General features: G+C 41.2%; 1 protein-coding gene across 1 annotated transcript in view; it reads right to left on the bottom strand.

Moving 5' to 3' along the window:
• Positions 1 to 638: 638 nt before the first annotated feature.
• Positions 639 to 9766, bottom strand: part of TFPT (TCF3 fusion partner) — a 414773-nt gene continuing 405645 nt past the window's right edge. The window contains exon 7 of the mRNA XM_044079549.1: positions 639 to 1374. The gene's annotated coding sequence lies outside the window, so the exon portion shown is untranslated. The remainder of the gene's footprint in view (positions 1375 to 9766) is intronic.

The raw sequence follows: 9766 nt of genomic DNA, 5'->3' as shown, positions 1-9766 counted from the left end.
CATAGAAATAAACAGAATCTGTCAGAACACTGTATGCAGAATAGTATTCAGGAGGAGGTTTGAAATTTAAGGAAAGACAGGAATTGCAGAATTTCTGCTATATTGGAGTGAATGAAAATTGTTGGAGAAAACAAACACGTATACTGCATGAAAATAGAAATGCTCTTTTTTTTTTTTTTTTTTTTTTACTACTGTAAGTGTACCCTTGTCACTTTTTTAAATTCATGTTTAATAAAGATGTCATAAAAAATGTTTTTAAAGTCACAACTATGACCCACAGGCATATATCTTTAAAAAACTCAGCAATGAAATCTACCATAAGAACAAAGCAGTCTCTAATGTAATGCTCAAACAATGAACATTTGCTTCATATGCTTGGTCTTTCTTTTGTTTCAGTAATGCTTCACCAAGTGTTTTAAGTGGTTTACCCAACCTACCCCTACCAGAGTCTAGAAGTTAATTATGGTTTACCCTTTTTTATCAAATCAGTAACACACAACTCTAAATTTCCAGCTCATTTTTATGAATTTTCATACAACCTGTGTTCTTTCATCCAAAACTACAGGCACTTTATAATCTGTAATCAGTGTCTGCTACCAAGATTTATACACAGAGAAAGAAGGAAATACACACTGCAAAACACTTAAGAGATATTTTATTACTTTAAGGCTTCAGTAAACCCCAGACTGCAAAGTGAAAATAAATTTAACTGAAAAGTCTTCAGCCAAAACATTATACTCCATTCAGTCAACCTGTACCCCTTCACTTTTCACAGGGGGAGGATATGTGCACGCACACAAAAAATGTAAACATAGTTAAAACTTACTAAAAAAGTAATAAAAAGAAGGAATGATGTAAACTTGTGGGAGGTGCTATGTGAGACAGTACCATTACAATTAAAACAAGAGATACAGATGTCCTTCTAAAGGAAGACGTTTTGTTGCAGTGTTATGTCAGTGATGTTATCAGTGAATGGAGTCTGGAAACGTTGGGTGTTGAGTGGTACACTTTCAATGGAGGTGTAGAACAGTATCATACGTTTGGATCCAGAGTAATTGTGTCCCAAGAGCAGCTCAAGAAAGGCAATTCTTCACTCCTGCTTTCAAAGGTGCACTTCAGTGAAGAAGGCACACATGAATGCGATATCTTTGGAACTCCCAGTAAAGATATAAATACTCTACGTCTGACAGTCACTGCAAAGCCATGTTACTTTATCTGATGAAGAAAGTTTTGCCAACCCAGAGAGAGAAAAATCCGCTGGATGTGAAATCAAGAATTTTTATCCTGATAATATTGCTGCTAAGTGGCTGGAGATTAATCAGAATTCAGAGGTACATGTCAATGAAGAAGAAACTGATGTCTGCATTGGTTCTCCTGTTCAAAATAAAAATGGAACTTTTAATATTAAGTTCCGTTTAACTCTTCACCCAAAACTTAGACAGTGGAAAAAAGTTCAGTTGTCAAGTTGGTCATAGAACATATCCTGATAAGTATATGGTGTAGATACAGTACTGTCAGAGTACCATACAAACCACCTCTTGATATTATATTTGGACTGTTGATACCATTCATTTTGATTCATATAGTCTTTGTTGTGTACTGGGTACATTTTAAACCAGCAGTTTCTCCCTATCACACAGAAGTGCAACCACAAAGGAAAAAGCAGATGCATCCTAATACGTTTTACATTTGAAATTCGTCCCATTCATCCTGCTATCTGAAAATAATTATTCACAGCCAGGCACTGCTAACTGTAGCTTTCGGGAAGCACCTTGATACTCCAATTTCACCTCAATATAGCTGTAGGTGTTATTTTCAGTCTACTGTACATTTGATCTACATAGACTTAGCTGAAGTTTTTATTTTTGCAGCATGCCTCTAGGGACTCTCTCTACCTTCTCCCTCTCTCTTTTAACTGTTGAGTTCTTTATTAATAACTTTTAACTTTATTCTCTGATACTACATTGATTCTTGACCTGCTTTATCCTACTGCCTGTGAAAGCCTTTCTCAGACTAATAACCAAAGCTCTTGGAGTTTTTTTTCTTTTTCTCTCCCTCCAACTCTTCCCTTCTGTTTCAGTCCTGTCTCATTGTGGAACATTTTAATAGTGTCACTAAACATTATTAGAGTGTTCAAAATTACTCTTCTGTTTAAAAACATAAAATGTCAGATACTGTATTTAAGCAACTCATACATACCTATCATGATACTGCTGGAGATAGTAAACTATTTGCATTTCTTCCTACATTTCTGAAGGCTGGTGCAAAGCTTTTTGAGCTACTCTATTTTCAGCTCAGAGAAATTACCCCCCCAATAACCTGTCCCCGTGCCAATTTCCTCTCCAAGGTAATTTATGATGGTTCTGTCCACTGGCACCATATTTAAACTCTCTTTTTACCTGTTAGAGTTGAGTTCCACTAGGCAGTGCGCTCCAAAGTAAAAGTGTTAATTCTAGCATATCTGGCAAAAAGTGTTTTTATCTGTATTAATGTAAATGCTATTAACGGCAGTTATTAGAAGTGCTTTACTTGCTACTTTTTGCTAGGAGGTTTTAAATGTACCAAGTTTCCGTACTGTGACACACACACACACACACACACACACACACACACACACACACACACACACACACACACACACACACACACACACACACACACACAGATAGTAGATGCCCTAATAATGGCTAGAACTCATGTATAGCGTTTATTATTTATCTTATAGTATACTGCTGTCGCAAGAGTTTGTAGTAGCTACTTTACAATTAAGGAGCTGTAAATGTGCACAGTTTCTGCACGTTTGCACGTGAGGATTTTAGATGCTGCACTGAATGCCACAACAGGATATGCAAGTATTTTCTGGTTCTAGCTCACATTTTAAGGCCATTTATGTGACATAAAGCAGAGCTACGGATGAATATTAAGGCGCTAGAGTGTTTCAAATAATATAGTGTGTGTGTACACATTTTAGTGTATCTACTGTAGAATTAATTAGAAACTATATGATTGTATACTTGCCACACAAGCTGTATAATAGCACTGCAGAGCTATATTTATTGTCAGTGTAATAATATTCTATTACAGGATTGTGAGATTAACTCCTTTATAGGGCTAGTATCACTGTTTTGTGCAGCCCAGTTTTATATTCTGGCTTGTTAACAGGCCAACACTGAAACTGCATGAAACCTGTACTATTTATACTGTAACCTCAGTAGTTTGTGTAACAGTTAAACGTACTGAAATGTATCAATAGTGCTACACTTGCATAAGCTGTTAACACCAAGACACTTCCACTTTATGCTTGCATGGGTCAGCGAAGGTTAACACATTTCTGTCTTATTTTTGCTTAGCTGCTATGGCATAAGGTACAACAGTCATTTCTTCTTATTGTTGCTTTTTTTTTTAAGTCATTTTTCCCTATCACACAGAAGAGCAACCACGCAGCAAAAAGCAGATGCATCCTAATACTTTCTATACTTGAAATTTGTCCCATCCATCTTGCTGTGTGAAAATAGTTATTCGCAGCTGGGCACTGTTAACCGGAGCTTTTGGGAAGCACCTTGATCCTCTATTTCACCTCAATATAAGTGTAGGTGTGATTTTCAGTCTACTGTATTATTTGATCTATATAGACTTAGCTGAAGGTTTTATTTTTGGATAATGCCTCTAGAAACTCTATCGTCTCCCTCTCTCTCTCTTTTGACTGTTGAGTTCTTTATTAATAATTTTTAACTTTATTCTGTGATAGTACATCAGTTCTTGACCTACTTTATCCTACTGCCTGTGAAAGCCTTTCTCAGACTAATATTAACCAAACCTCCTGGAGTTTTTTCTCTCTCTCCCTCTGAATCTTTTCCCTTCTGTTTCAATCCTGTCTCACTGTGGAACATTTTAATAGTATCACTAAAGATTATTAGAGTGTTCAAGATTACTCTTTTCTGTTTAAAAGCATAAAACTTCAGATATTGTATTTAAGCAACTCATACATACCTATTATGATACTGCTGGAGACGGTTTTTATTTGGGTTTCTTCCTACATTTCTGAAGGTGGGTGCAACCCAGTCTGGGCTCACTCAGCTCCTCTACCCCCATTCCCATGCACCCCCTCTTCCATCATAGGTTGCTATTAGGCTAACAGCCCTTGTGGGCCATTTTAAGCTTAGCCAATTACCCCATGTGAGAATCAAACCCTGCACCTTGTGTCTACAAGGTAAACACCTTAACCATTAGGCCACTCCCAACCCTTTTATACTTCCTGTAACTCCTCCCCATCTTTCTTTACAACCAATTACTATCACTGAAAGCATACATCCTCCACCCTCACTTACACACCTCCAATACACTGATATTTCATTTGGCTATAACCCCAAGACCCACAATTCTACACATTACTCATGTCATGTATCGCACACATCTAGCTCCTTTCCTCCCTCTTTACATTACTGATATTATTAACCAATGCCAAGTCCCTACATGCAACTTTATACATCTCATCTTTTTCCTCCTCCACACCAACTTCCCCCATCAAGTACAATAAATAGTTTTTATCTTCTCTCTCCCTCCTTATTCTCATGTAGCCATATATACCTAACCGAAGTGCATATATTACCCACCAACACCAAATTCAAGCTATCTTACTATGCCTTCCCTAAATCTTATCCCTCATACAGTGTAATACATTTTCTACACACCCTATCACAATGCGGTGACATTCACCCCAACCCCAGACCTAACAACCAACTCACGGACATCCAGATTAATAACAAACATAATAGTCACCTAATAAAAAGAAGTTATGTTCTTACCATAACATTCCATCTGTGTTGTTGATCTTCATTCATTCAAGATGGATGGGTCTCGGTTCAGTCCTCGGAACCGACTTGGCCAATATAAAAAGCTCGCACCATCCAAAAACTCTCGAGCCGAGGTTACCCATATTGCCCCTCTCCTCATCTCCTCAGATTGTGTTTGCCTGTAAGGATAAGAAAGAGGAGGCTTTGTGCAAATGCCCCATCATGTAACAAAGACCAAATCCGAACCTCCAGGAGTCTTTGTAGGGGTAGGAGGGTGGGATGTCATGAATGAATGAATATCAACAACACAGATGGAACGTTATGGTAAGAACAGAACTTCTTAATCTGATGTTGCAAATCTTCATTCATTCATGACGGATGGGACAGAGTCCCTAGCTACTTTATGTCCTGGGAAGCTCTATGGAAGGATATTCCTAAGCACCATTGAGCCAAAGGATACTCTCCCCATGGAGACCAAATCCAATTTGTAATGAGTGATAAAGGTATGAGGGGTAGCCCAAGTGGCTGCTGCGCAAATGTCATCCATAGAAGTTCTCGAAGTAGCAACTGATCTGGTTGAATGTGCCTTGATTTTAGCTGTTAAACGCATTTGATTTTGTTGGTAGACAAAGATGATGCAGTCTCTCATCCATTTCACCAAGGTGACTTTGGAAACAGATTTTCCCAACTTGGATCCTGAAAAAGACTGGAATACATTTATCAGATTTTTAGAAAGATTTAGTCCTGTCTAAGTAGAAACATAATTGTCTATGTACATCCAATAAATGGAAACAATATTCTTATTAGAAAAGTTTGGGAAGAAAACTGGCAGGTCAATGGACTGATTAATATTCAACTCCGAGAAAACCTTGGTAGAAAGGAGGGGTTAGGCAAAAGAGATGCTCTCTCTTTGGGGAAAACTATATAAGAATGTTTTACACACAAGGCCTGTAATTCTGATATTCTTCTCACCGAGGTAATGGCCATCAAGAATATAGTCTTCCAAGATAAGAATTTTATATTGCAAATGGCAGCAGGCTCAAAGGGATGATGAGTCAAAGTTTGCAGGACCAATGTCAAATTCCAAGTTTCAATCGGCTTTTTGAAGGGTGGTTTTATATGAAATGACTCCTTTCAAGAAAGTTTTACAGAGACTGAGATATTACCATTATGGAAGTTTGAGATAGCTGCTAAATGGACCCGGACAGTAGAAGCTGATGCTCCTGAATGGAGTAAGATTGACAAATATTCCAACACTGAATTAATCAGAGCTGAAAAGGGGTCTAGTCCTTTTTCTCGAGACCAAAACACAAATCTGTTCCATTTACTATAATAATTTTTTTTCTGATGGATGGTTTATGGGAATCCAGAAGTATTTTTCGTACAGGGGAAGATAGGTTACTTTGCCTGGCAATTACAAGAAGTGCAGGTACCAAGCTGTCAGCTTGAGGCTTTATGGGTTTGGGTGGATCAACCCCTGAAGGTGCGATAGTAATCTCGGAGTTGGATCCACAGTCGGTGAACCAGGTGAGGCAAAGGAAAGGGAACCAGACTTGTCAGGGCCAATAGGGTGCAATCAGGATTATTTTGCTTCTCAACCAAAGTGCTTTCTTTAGAAATTGTGGAATCAGAGGAAAGGGAGAGAAGGCATAAAGCAGTCCCGGGGGCCAATCCTGTACTAAAGCATCCCTCAAGGACTCCCCCGGAGAGGGAATTATGGCAAAGCAGCTGCTGCATTTGTGGTAGGTGGGAGAGTCAAATAGATTGCAGCAAGGCTGACCCCAGCGACAGAAAATCTCCATCGCTACTTTGGGATTGAGAGACCACTCATGAAGCAGGAAAATGCATTTGTTCAGATGTCTGTAATCAAGTTGGAATTCCTGGGAATGTGTGTTGCTATCAGAAAGTGGTTGGAGGCTATTGCCCACTGCCACTCCCATGCTTCCCAACACAACAGGGAGGACCTGGTTCCCCCCTGTTTGTTGATATACCAGGCAACAGACATGTTGTCCAAGTAGACAGCAATCGTCCCTGATGGAAGGGCAGATTGGAATGCTTGCAATGCCAAAAGCACTGCCCTCAGTTCTAGGACATTGATTTGCAAATTGGCTTATAAGGGGGACCAAGTGCCTTGGACAGTCTCCAAGAAAATGCCCGCCCACCCCATCAGGGGTCACTACGGCCTTTGGCTGAAGGGGTGAAAGGAGACAGCTCCACAATACTATTGCTGGCTTCATCCATCAAGTCAGATCTTGTTTGCAGTGGTTCATTATGCAGATTGGGTAAGACAGGGTGTGTCAATAGGGACCAGTGTGTTGCTAGGAGCCATTGTAGTAATGTCATATGGAGTCTTGCTAGGGGAACCATAGTAACTGTTGTTGCTACTGATCCTAAGAGTTGAAGGACTGAACAAGCTGGGACTTTGTCCTGATAAGAGTATCACTCGGAGGTGAAATCTTAGTCTCTGAAGTCTGTAAAGAGGAAGGGTGACCAGTGAAGACCTTGTGTCAAAAATTGCTCCTATGAATTCTAGACTGAGTAGGTACTAGTTTTGACTTCTCTTTGTTTATTGATGTCCCCAAGAGTCGTGCTAGCTGTAGAGTGTACTGCAAGGCAAGAAGCAGTAGATACTTGGTGGGGACAGTAAGGACCCAATAGTCTAGATATGAAAACACCTGGAATCCTTGCAGTCTCAAGCGAGCTGTTACTACTGCCATACATTTGAATACTCTGGGGGCTGTGGAGAGACCAAATGGCAGTTCTTGAAATTGGTAGTGATTGGCTCCCAGCCAGAAGCAGAGATATCTTCTGGAGGTTTGTCCATTTTTATATGGTAATACGCATCTTGGAGATCTCTTGAGCACATCCACTCGTCTTTTTCCAGAAATGGGAGGACAGACTGAACCGTGACCATCTGAAATTTGGTCTGTCTGACTAACTTCTTTAGGATGCTGAGGTCCAAAATTGGCCTAGAGTCCTAGGTCTTTTTTGGCACTAAAAAGAACCTGGAGTAAAATCCAGATTCTATCTGGTCTGGTGGGACTGTCTGGATGACTCTTTTGGAGCAGCTTTCGAATTTCTTGTGCTGCTTCGTCCCTCTGACTGGGTGGAACATCGGGGATTCGCCTTTGTGGCCTCGAGTAAAGGTTGAAGGGAATGTGATGACCTCTGTTAATTATCATCTGCTCCCAAGAATCTGTTATGGAATGCCAGACTTAGTGGTGCAGAGAGAATCACCCCCAGACTGTATCCAGAAGCAAGCAACTGGGCCTCTCTTAAGGAGCGCTGGTATGGTTGCCCAGAAAGGAAATCTCTGGACCCCTGGTTATGTGGACCTGCTCTGCCTCGGGGTAGTGTCTTCCTGAGGAGTTCCCCCCTCTGCCCCAGGGGGAAAACTAGCCAATGCGTCACGGAAAGGTCCATGGGATTTCCTGAACTACATCTTTCCACTCCTCTGATTCCTAGAGTAGGATCATTGGGGAGTGGAAAAAAAAGTACACCCACAGCAGATAGGGGGTCTTTGCCATCCTTCACGCACCTGGCTGGCATGTCTAACTTTTGGACCAAAGAGAGAGGAAGCATCGATGAGAGCACTGACGAAGGAAGACTTGAAAGGGTTGGTCTGCAAAGATGCACAAGCGCATCCAGGCGTGACGTCTTATGACAACATCTGCACCCACTGCTCTGGCCGCCCCTTCAGTTGTACATGCAATCAACCGCATGGACGAGTTAGATATAGATTCCAGGATGGCAAGCTGTGAAGCAACTTTGTCATGTACCTCATTAGACACTGCTCCTGCTAACATTCCTAAGAGTTCTGTGATTAGGTCTCTCTGGAGACAGGTAAAATGTCACAGGTAGGTACTCGGCCCAAGGGCCTACTTAAGCCTAGCCAACAAGGTTCCCTGGCTTACCCACCCAAGAAAGTTATTTTCCTGTGCCACTGTCGAGCAGACACACAGACGTGATCCCCGGGGTGTATTTCCTATTTACCATCCACTCATCAAGATTTTTCTTGAAGAGTGCTAATGAAGAACATTGCTTGACATAGATGGGTAGCCTGCGCCAGAGTATGGGAAGTCTCTGGGACAGGAATCTATCCCTCCAGCATGTCCTGTTTATTGTGGTGACAAGGTTTAAGTCCCTAGAGCATGTAGCTCGGAGGGATTGGGATTCATTTAGGTGTGGCATGTCCAACAGCACTGGGTTTGACATAGCTTTATATGTTAGGCAGAGATCACCTCGGAGTAGGCGATATGCTACAGAGTAAAGTTGGAGTATTTTGAGACGGTCAGTGTAAGGCATTTGTTTGAGGCCAGTAATCCTCTTTGTGAGGTACTTCTGTGGCCTTTCCAGCTGTTGCAGATGTCTTGTGAGGTACATTCCAAAAGAGGCGTTGTACTCTATAATGGGTCTAATGAGTGTCGAGTAGAGAGGAACAATGACATTTTTTTTTCCTGGATGAGAACCCTTTTATGATGAGGTGTGCCACGTAGAAGGACTTCCACTACTGTGGCAATGTGACTATTAAAGGAGAGACTACTGTCCACCTGGCTCCCAAGGTCTCTTACCACACATTTGGTATTAAGTAGATTGCTGCCTATGTGGTAGTTCATGGGTACAGAGTTTTTACCAAAGGGGACGACACTGCATCTTTTGGCATTGAGCTTGAAGCCATGGCTCTGACACCAGGCATCTGTCTCAACGAGGCCGTTCTGTAGGATGTCCACATCATTTGGGGACTTTACTATGGCTCCTAGTTTGCAGTCATCTGCAAACTTCGTTAGCCAGAGGCCTTCTGTGTTAGCCTGTACTTCAGAGAAGTAGATACCAAACAGGAGAGGTCCCAGGACAGAATCCTGTGGTATTCCACTTGTCACTGCTTTGAGGTCAGATTTGGAGTCGGCAACTTTTACAGTGTGGGGTCTGTCAGTGAGCCAGTTGGCAGCCCATCTTGTGATGTAGGGATTTAT

The sequence above is a fragment of the Protopterus annectens genome, chromosome 1.part1 (genome assembly GCF_019279795.1).
Source record: "Protopterus annectens isolate FY-2018-M chromosome 1.part1, PAN1.0, whole genome shotgun sequence".
NCBI classification, from domain to species: domain Eukaryota; kingdom Metazoa; phylum Chordata; order Ceratodontiformes; family Protopteridae; genus Protopterus; species Protopterus annectens.
This window is presented reverse-complemented; position numbering and strand designations above follow the sequence as displayed.